Source organism: Solanum tuberosum, unplaced genomic scaffold, assembly GCF_000226075.1.
Source record: "Solanum tuberosum cultivar DM 1-3 516 R44 unplaced genomic scaffold, SolTub_3.0 scf00119, whole genome shotgun sequence".
Classification (NCBI taxonomy): Eukaryota; Viridiplantae; Streptophyta; class Magnoliopsida; order Solanales; family Solanaceae; genus Solanum; species Solanum tuberosum.
Genome location: NW_006239045.1, coordinates 1,038,874 through 1,048,251, shown reverse-complemented (window position 1 = coordinate 1,048,251; position 9,378 = coordinate 1,038,874).

Genomic DNA, 9,378 nt, shown 5'->3' with positions numbered 1-9,378 from the left:
GTCATCTCCATTGGTGAAGATTCAAATCTTTTTGAGTGAACACATATTTCAAACTCTTGTGGTCGGTAAACACATCTACATGAACGCCATATAGGTAATGTCTCCAAATTTTAGAGCAAACACTATCGTCACTAACTCCAAATCATGAGTCAGATAATTCTTTTCATGCACCTTCAATTGCCTTGAAGCATAAGCAATGACTTTCTCATGTTACATCAAAACACATCCAAGACCAATTTTTGAAGCATCACAATAAACCACAAAATCATCTGAACCTTCTTGTAATGTCAAAATATGGGCCGAAGTGAGTCTATTTTTTAATTCTTGGAAACTCTTCTTACAAGCTTTCGACTATAGGAATTTCACTTTATTTTGAGTCAATGTCATCAAAGGCGAAGCAATAGAGGAAAATCATTCCACGAACCTTTTATAATAACCGGTCAAACCTAAGAAACTCTGTATATCTGAAGCGGACAATGGTCTAGGCCAACTCTTTACTGCCTCAGTTTTCTTAGGATCGACTTGAATACCTTCACCAAAGACAATATGGACAACGAAAGTAACAAACCTCAATCAAAACTCACATTTACTAAACTTAGCATACAACTCACAATCCTTGACAATTTGCAACACAATCCTCAAATGCTCAACATGTTCATCCTCACTTTATGAGTAAATCAAAATATCATCGATGAACACAATCACAAACATATCAAGATATTGCTTGAAGACCCTATTCATCAAATTCATAAACGTCGTCGGGAGATTAGTCAGCCCAAAAGACATCACAAATAACTCATAGTGACCATACCAGATTCAAAAAAACATCTTTGAATGTCATTCTCCTTCACCCTCAATTGGTGATAACCTGACCGGAGGTCAATCTTAGAGAAGTAGCTCACTTCTTGGAGTTGGTCAAACAAATCATTTATATTTGGAATAGGATACTTATTCTTAATGGTAACCTTATTCAATTACCAATAGTCAATGCACATCTGGAGAGAACCATCATTCTTTCAAATAAATAACATTGGAGCACCTCATGGAGAGATACTTGGCCTAATGAAACCCCTATCCAACAAATCCTTCAATTGATCCTTTAATTTTTTAAGTTATGTCGGGTTCATATGATAAAGAGGAATAGAAAGAGTTCGCGTATCTGGGAGAAGGTCAATATCAAAGTCTATTTACCTTTCGGGAGGAATACAAAGAAGATCATTGGAAAACACTTCCGAAAACTCATTTATAATCGGGATTGACTCAAGAGTAGGGGTTTCACAATTTATATGCCTAACATCAACAAGATGATAAATGCACCTCTTAGATATCATCTTTCAAGCATTTAGGCAAGATATAAACTGACACTTAAGAACACAATTTCCCCGTTCTCATAACATGATAGGTTCGTTCGGAACCTTGAAACTGACCAATCGGGTCCTACAATCTATGGAAGAATAACATGCATGAAGTCAATTCATCCCAAGAATAACATCAAAATCTAATATATCAAGCTCTACAAGATCAACATGAGTGACTCTATGAAAAATGGAAATAGGTCAATTTCTATAAACTCTTTTAGCAACAATAGAATCACCAACGGGAGTAGAGACATATGAAATGGATTAGAAAGGATTTTGGGACCAACATCAAAACCACATGACCAGATAAGGAGTAACAAATGATAAGGTAGCAACCGGATCAAGTAAAGCATAAAAATCAAGGTGAAAAACTAATTTCAACATACCGGTCACCAGATCCGAAGAATCCTCGTGATCTTGTTGAGTTTGTAGAGCATAAAATATGTTTCACTTCGGAACCCCCGAATCGGAACCACTAGGCTGAATTTGTAGACTATCCTTTTTCTTAGTATCAAGCCATGGGAATTCTCTCATCTTATGACCATTTTTCCCATAATTAAAGCAACCATCCATGTCGGTCAAACATTTGCCATCATATTTCTTGTCACACCTAGTGCAAGCGGGAATAAAAGATCCATAACCATTTCCTCCTTGAGGCTTAACATTAGACATCCTATTTTTATTGAACTTAGGATTCAAAGCATTAGAAGAATCTTGACCAGAAATTTTTGCCAGAGTTAAGGACGTCCATGTCTAACGGACCTAGAATGAGAAAAGTCACTATCACCGGTCCTTGCCCTTTTGGACTCTTTTGCCCTTTTCTTGAGATTTTCCTCTTCAATTTGTTGGGAATGTATCATCAAATGAGAGATATCCATCTCCTTGATCAACATGGTGGTACGACACTCCTGGACAACCAAGTCGGAAACACCCAACACAAGCTTACTCATCTTTGCCCTAGAGCCGGCAACCAAAGTTGGAGCATACTTATCCAACTGGGTGAACTTCAAAACGTACTCTTTCACACTCATATTTCCTTATCGGAGGTTAATGAACTCAATCACTTTCGTTTCTCTCATTTCAAGAGGAAAGAAACTATCAAGAAAAGCTCTTTTGAATTTCTCCCAATCAAGATGACTCGCATCAACCACACTCTCTTCCTTCCATTGGTTGAACCAAACTTAAACAATACCCTTGAGTTGATAATCGGGTAATTCCGCCTTATCCACCATAGATAATCTCATAATTCTTACTATTTTGTACACCTCATCAACGAACTCTTAAGGATCCTCATCCACCTTCAACCCATGAAACTCCAGAGGATTCATCCTAGTGAAGTATCTTATCCTTGTCGCTGTCGTACCCCCATTTGGGTTCACGGGATACATGGCCTCTCTATTAGCTTGGGTTGTAATAGCTAGAGCCAACACTTAGAAAGTGGCTCGAAATTTGGCATGAGTCACTTGCTCGGTCAAAGAATCAACCGGAACTTGAGGAATATCGGGCTCCATATTCTCACCCGCATTTCTTCTCACATAAGCTCTTCAAGGGGATATATCCTAAAAAACATCGGAAAAGATTTAGGAGAAGGACCTTTATAGAGATAGACTCTATGACACGACTTTAAAGTAATGAAAGAAGTGAAGTTTCCTAAATGCTTTGTAGGCTCCTATTTATAATTGTGGCGCGTTTCATACTTATGAACAAGACTCTACTCAACACGGCTTGCCAGATATCCTAGGACCTTTTTCTAAAACCTTGTGCTTTGAATACCCAGTTTGTCACGATCCAAAGTATACCCTAAACGTGACATGATGTATAAAACCACGAGAGGGCCTACACTAGCCCCTTGACATGCATACAACACAACATAATAGAAATACGAGAATTTAAGAAGAATGTTTCATATCATAAAAGAGTTTGACATAAAAGCGAAAGAGACACCATAGTCTCGACAAGTCAATCTAATACATCAAGAATGGTTAGGACGTAACCCATACACCACATACAACGTCGAAAAACTAAAACATAAGAAAGCAAAGTAAAGGTGACATGGTCCTCGATATATGATGACTCACCAACTCTTCATACTTTGAATGATCAAGAAACTAGCCACGAGCGGGAGGAGGAAGATCGTCGGACCCTACATTAATTAAACAATGTAGGGCACAAATATGCAGTAGTACATGGAATGTACTAAGTTTGAGGGATATGCAATAAAACATGAAATATGATCATAAGAGGATATAAATGAAAACATGATATGCATGACCAAGCTAAATCATAGTAAAACCTTTAAAGAAGAATCATAAGTCATGAACATGGTCAATGCATCTTAAAATCATATTGAAAGCTTCATAAAACCATTAAGAACAACTTAGTTCATTTTGTGGGATATTTACTATTAATTGACATAGACCACGTGAGCTATAACGTGGAATCTGGTGTCTTTCTCTCACACCGAAAAGAGATGTTCTTACTTGCGAAGGCAAGGACCTTAAACTTCTAGATTAGGTGGATCCACTAGCTATGTATTTTTGAGACAAAACCTTCGGGGGCACGTAGTTTGGGACAAGAAGATTGCTACTAAAGAACCGACCTCTACAAAAAGGGAGAGCCTCCATCTCAATATCCTCTTGGTGCTAAGTAAAATCCCAACGGCTTAGTCATAAACATAAGCATATTATCATACATGGAAAAGCATAATTAAGTTATTAATCCAAGCTTAAAACATCATAGAGTAGCTCCTTAAATCATGAATCATGCATGTGTGAGAAAACCTTTCACCAATCATGATTCCTTAAAATGCGAGAAAATCCTTTCACAATTTCATTGATGCTTATTTTGAAGCAACGTAGATCATAAAATATTCCTTTTCATAAATCATGCATAGCTTTCATGAAAACATTATTCATAGATTTTTCATAAGTTCATGTCTTTAAGAGTTATAGTCAAAATCATGAATAATGCATGGGTTCATATAAAATCAATTGGAAAACATGTAACTGAGTCAAAACAACACAATTAGAATTCATGAAGAATTGAATGAAAACCTAATCAAATTGATGAAATTAAACTTGGAGAATTGAGAAATCTTTGTGACTCAATGGGTGAATGAAACCCATTGATGAAACCCTACCTAGAGGATCAAAGCCCAAAATTATATTATTATTATTTTCTTTTCTGAAATGATAAAAAGCATGTCTGATAAATTTCTACATTAGCAACAAGATATGTATACCCTTTACATGTATATATTATTGTACTCTTAACATGATTTGTACATTTCTTTGATTTTAATGACATTTCAAATAAGGGTAATTTCTAGTTCAAAACGTTAGGAGCATAATTTGCCCTTTTCTAATTGACTAAAGTCAAATGACCACAAAAGAAAGCCAAGAGTCAAATAATTGACTATTAACATTAGGATTCAAAAAGGGAAGCGGAGAGTCAAATGAAGGACTATAGGTTATACTTTTTCCGTTTATTTTTATGTGTTCAATATTTTTAAAAATAAATTTTTATTTATGACTTTTAACTTATTAAGAAAAAATATTATTTTCTTATATTTTATCCTCAATATTATCTACTCATTCTCAAAGTTATTATTATACATCAATTAATATAAATATTAAAGCAAAACACTTATATTAATCATTATTTCTCAAAAGACATACAAAAATCTAATTGGGCAAGTAAAAGTAAATAGAGGGAATAAATATTTTATTTATGTAATGTCCACTGAATGTAAATTTTTCACATTTTTTATGACCTCAAATTGTTAATGATATGTCTCCCATTTTCTCTGAAATTTTTTCATTAATCTATATACGTTTATGACTATTTTTTATATACATTTATGTTCATGTAACACTATAAACAGGAATATTACATATTAAATTATTTATTTTTATCTTATTATATTAATAATTCCTTTGTCTTCATCCTATACGGTTGTGAGCTTAATAATTTTTATGAGCACTTGCTAATAATTGCAGACAGAATAAGAGTGGTCAGAAGTCAGAACTGCGCCTTTTTGTCCACTTTTGACTCCCCGACACTTTTCTAATTTTAATTCTTCTTGGTTTAATTTCATCAATATTTATTTTATTTAAAAAACAATAGAAGGTGCATAAAAAATTTAATAAAAGAAAATGACCTATCAAAGTGTGAAAGAAGGAATTTTTATATTCAATTATATTATATGATGAATAAACACGGAATATTGGGTATGTGCAGAATACAACCAACGTCGGAGCGGAGGTTGTTTGGTAGCTAGATAAGAAATAAATTTTTATATATCAATTGATATAATTTATACAATGTTTGGTAGGTAAATGATAGAAAATAAATTATTAATGTATAAAATTAATAAATATTTAATTGACAATTTTAAAAATCCGCATAACTAATACATGTATAAGTTATGAGGAAATCATTATTATTATTTTTAGGCAGGATATGCTAAACTGATCATTAAACATGCATCCGATGGTGAATTATTGAGAAAGCTTGAATCTCCTAAATTGTGTAGAGAAAGTGTTCAGATGTATCACATAACATCTACACTCACTAACCGACCTAATTACACAACGGAAAATATCTTCTAACAAAATGTTAACACCGTCTTGTTGCGGAAGGTGAATATATAGAGAGTGATGAAATTACAATTGCTATATCTAAAGGTAGCTTATAAATAGTAAATGAGAAAACAATAAAAGGAACACTAGAAATTAACGAGGTTCGGTAAAATATTGTTTTCTTTTGCCTACTCCTCGGACACAACCAACCAATATTATTTCACTCCAAAAGAGTACAAGTGAAATACTACAAGAGAGAAAGAAGATCAAATGTCTTTGAAGATGAGAAGGCAAGTGAGAGGTGTATAACAAATGAATTAAGAGCTACCTATTTATAGGAGTGAATTCTTCCTATTGATATCATCCATGACATCACAATGTGTCAAGGTTTACCTTGTGAAACCATTTTATGATTTACCTAAATTTCACCTACAAAGTTGCTATCTTGACTTTTGTACCAATGAAGAATTATCTTCCTATCTACCAAATCTTCACATTAATTCATCTTTGAATCTTGTCAAATTTACAAATCTTCACCTTGGCAAGATTCTCCATTTTTAACTTTCTCTCAACAACAACTTTTGATTATGTCTTCAACCTCAATCTTCCATGTTCAACAATGTTGATCAAGTTCAAACAATGTTGAAACTTGACCGCAGTCACCACTTTTGTCAGCATATCAGTAGGATTATCCGTAGTATGAATTTTCTATAGTATGACTCCTTCATCTTCTATGATGTCTCGTTATGAAATGATATCGAACATCAATGTGATTCATCCCTGCATGATACACTTGGTTCTTCGCTAATTGAATAGCACTTTGACTATCACAATTGTGATTCCTTCTTGTCAAATACCAAGCTTTCTAAGCAACCCTTGAAGCCAAATTGCCTCCTTTGCAGCCTTTGTAATTTCCATATACTCGGCCTCAGTGGTAGACAAAGTAACTGTTGACTACAAAGTAGACTTCCAACTAACTAGGTGTTTGTAATAGTCCAAATCACCTGAATAATTTGAGTCACAATATCCAACAAGATATTGACTATCTTTATGCTCTAAAACCAAGTCAACATCTATAGTATTATTAATATACCGTAGAATCCATGTTACAGCCTGCCAATGTTCCTTTCCAGGTTATGCATGTACCTGCTTACAACTCCAACAACGTGTGAAAATATTTGGCCTTGTGCAAACCATTGCATACATCAAGCTACCAACAACATTCGTGTATCGTACTCTTGACATATATTCTCGTGCAGCTTCATTCTTTGGAGAAAGAGCATCACTAAGTTTAAAATAAGAAGCAAGCGGAGAGCTAACCGAATTCGTTTTCTCATTCATACCAAATCGATTTAGTACCCTCTTCAAATATTCTTTCTGAAATAAATAAAGTTTCTTTGAATGTCTATCTCTTTTTATCTCCATGCCAAGAATCTTCTTTGCCTCACCCAAATCCTTCATCTCAAACTCCTTTCTTAGTTGAATCTTTAGCTTCACAATTTTCTCTTGACTTTTAGAAGCAATCAACATATAGGAGAAGATATATAAAGGAATTGTCTTCAAGCTTGCACAAATACACACAATGATCATATTTGCTTCTTATGTACCTTTGCTGCAACATAAACTTGTCAAATCGTTTGTACCATTGTCTAGAAGATTGTTTCAATCCATACAATGATTTTTTACGTTTGCACACCATATTTTATTTTCCATCAACTTTGAATCCTTCTGGATGAGTCGTGTAGAATTTCTCTTCCAAGTTTCCATGTAAAAATGCAGTTTTTACATCCAACTGAACTAGTTCCAAATTCAACTGTGCTACCAAAGTCAACAAAACTCTAATGGAGGAGTGTTTCACAACTGGAGAAAATACCTCATTATAATCAATTCCCTCCTTTTGAGCATATCCTTTGGCCACCAATCTTACTTTGTAGCGAACATCTTCTAGGTTAGGAAATCCTTCTTTCTTTGCAAATACCCATTTGCACCCAATTGCTTTCTTGCCTTACGGGAGATTGGCTAATTTCCATGTATGATTCTGATGAAGGGACTACATTTCTTCATCCATGGCAATTCTCCACTTATCTTCTTCTAAACCTTGGACTATGTCTTTATAAGTGGTAGGAATGTCATTAGTTGTAATTGAGTCCGCACCAACCACCATATCTATGAGTCGAGCAGGTTTTCTTATTGTCATTTTTGGCTTGCCGGTTGCTATTGATTCAAGTTGTGGTTGAGGTTCTTGAGATGGAACCTCCCCTTCGACTGGCTCTTCTTCCAGAGGAAAAACTTCTGTTGTATCCTCATTTCATCCCTGTGTTGGAAAAATTATTTTTCCCTCAAACTCCACCTGTTTTGAAGCACTATCAGTTTGTTAGACATCTTCAAACTGTTACCTTATTTGTCAAGGCAGATTTATCAAAGGTAAAATCGCTACTGAAAATATTTTTTCTTGTTCTAGACATCGTAAACGGTATCCTTTGACTCTAGAAGTAATTTCCATAAATAAAGTTTTTTTTGCTCTTGGGTCCAATTTTGACTCTCTTACATGAAAATATGCAATTGAGCCAAATACATATAAAGAACCATAATCTTCAGCAGGTTTTCCATACCATGTTTCTAATGGTGTCTTCCCAACTATAGCAGCAAATGGTAGGCGATTAATGATGTGGCATGCATATGTTATTGCCTCGGCCCAAAATTCTTTGCCCAAGCTAGCATTGGACAACATACACCGAACCTTCTCCAGCAAAGTCCGATTCATGCGTTCTTTCACTCCATTCTGTTGTGGTGTGTTTCTGACAGTGAAATATCTGACGATGTCATTTTCCTCACAAATTTTCTAAAAAATATCGTTTTTGTATTCTCCACCATTGTCTGTGCAAAGTCACTTGATCTTTCTGCCACTTTGAGTTTCTATCATCGCCTTCCATTTGAGAAAAATTCTCAATACTTCATTTTTTGTTTTCATCATATCCACATACAGTCTTTGGGAAATGTCATCAACAAAGGTTACAAAATAGTGTTTCCCACACCTAATGAAGGTGTTTTTGAAGCACCCAAAACATCTGAATGAATATAATCCAAAATACCTTTAGTATTACGGATAGTTTTTCCAAATTTAACCCTTGTTTGCTTTTCCTTGACACAATGCTCACAAAACTCTAAGTTGCAAGATTTTATTCCTTTTAGCAATCCTTGATCTAATTAAGTTTTCAAGAATTTTCCTCCAGCATGTCCCAAGCGCATATGCCATATCCTGATCATTTATGCCTCATTATCGTCATTGAATGTTGTTGCCGATGTCCCAATAAATGTACTGCCTTGATAGTGGTATATGTTATTATTTCTTTGAATTGCCTTCATTACTACTAGTGCACCGGAGCATATTCTCATTACGCCATTATCTGCAATGACTTTGAATCCCTTTGACTCTAGGG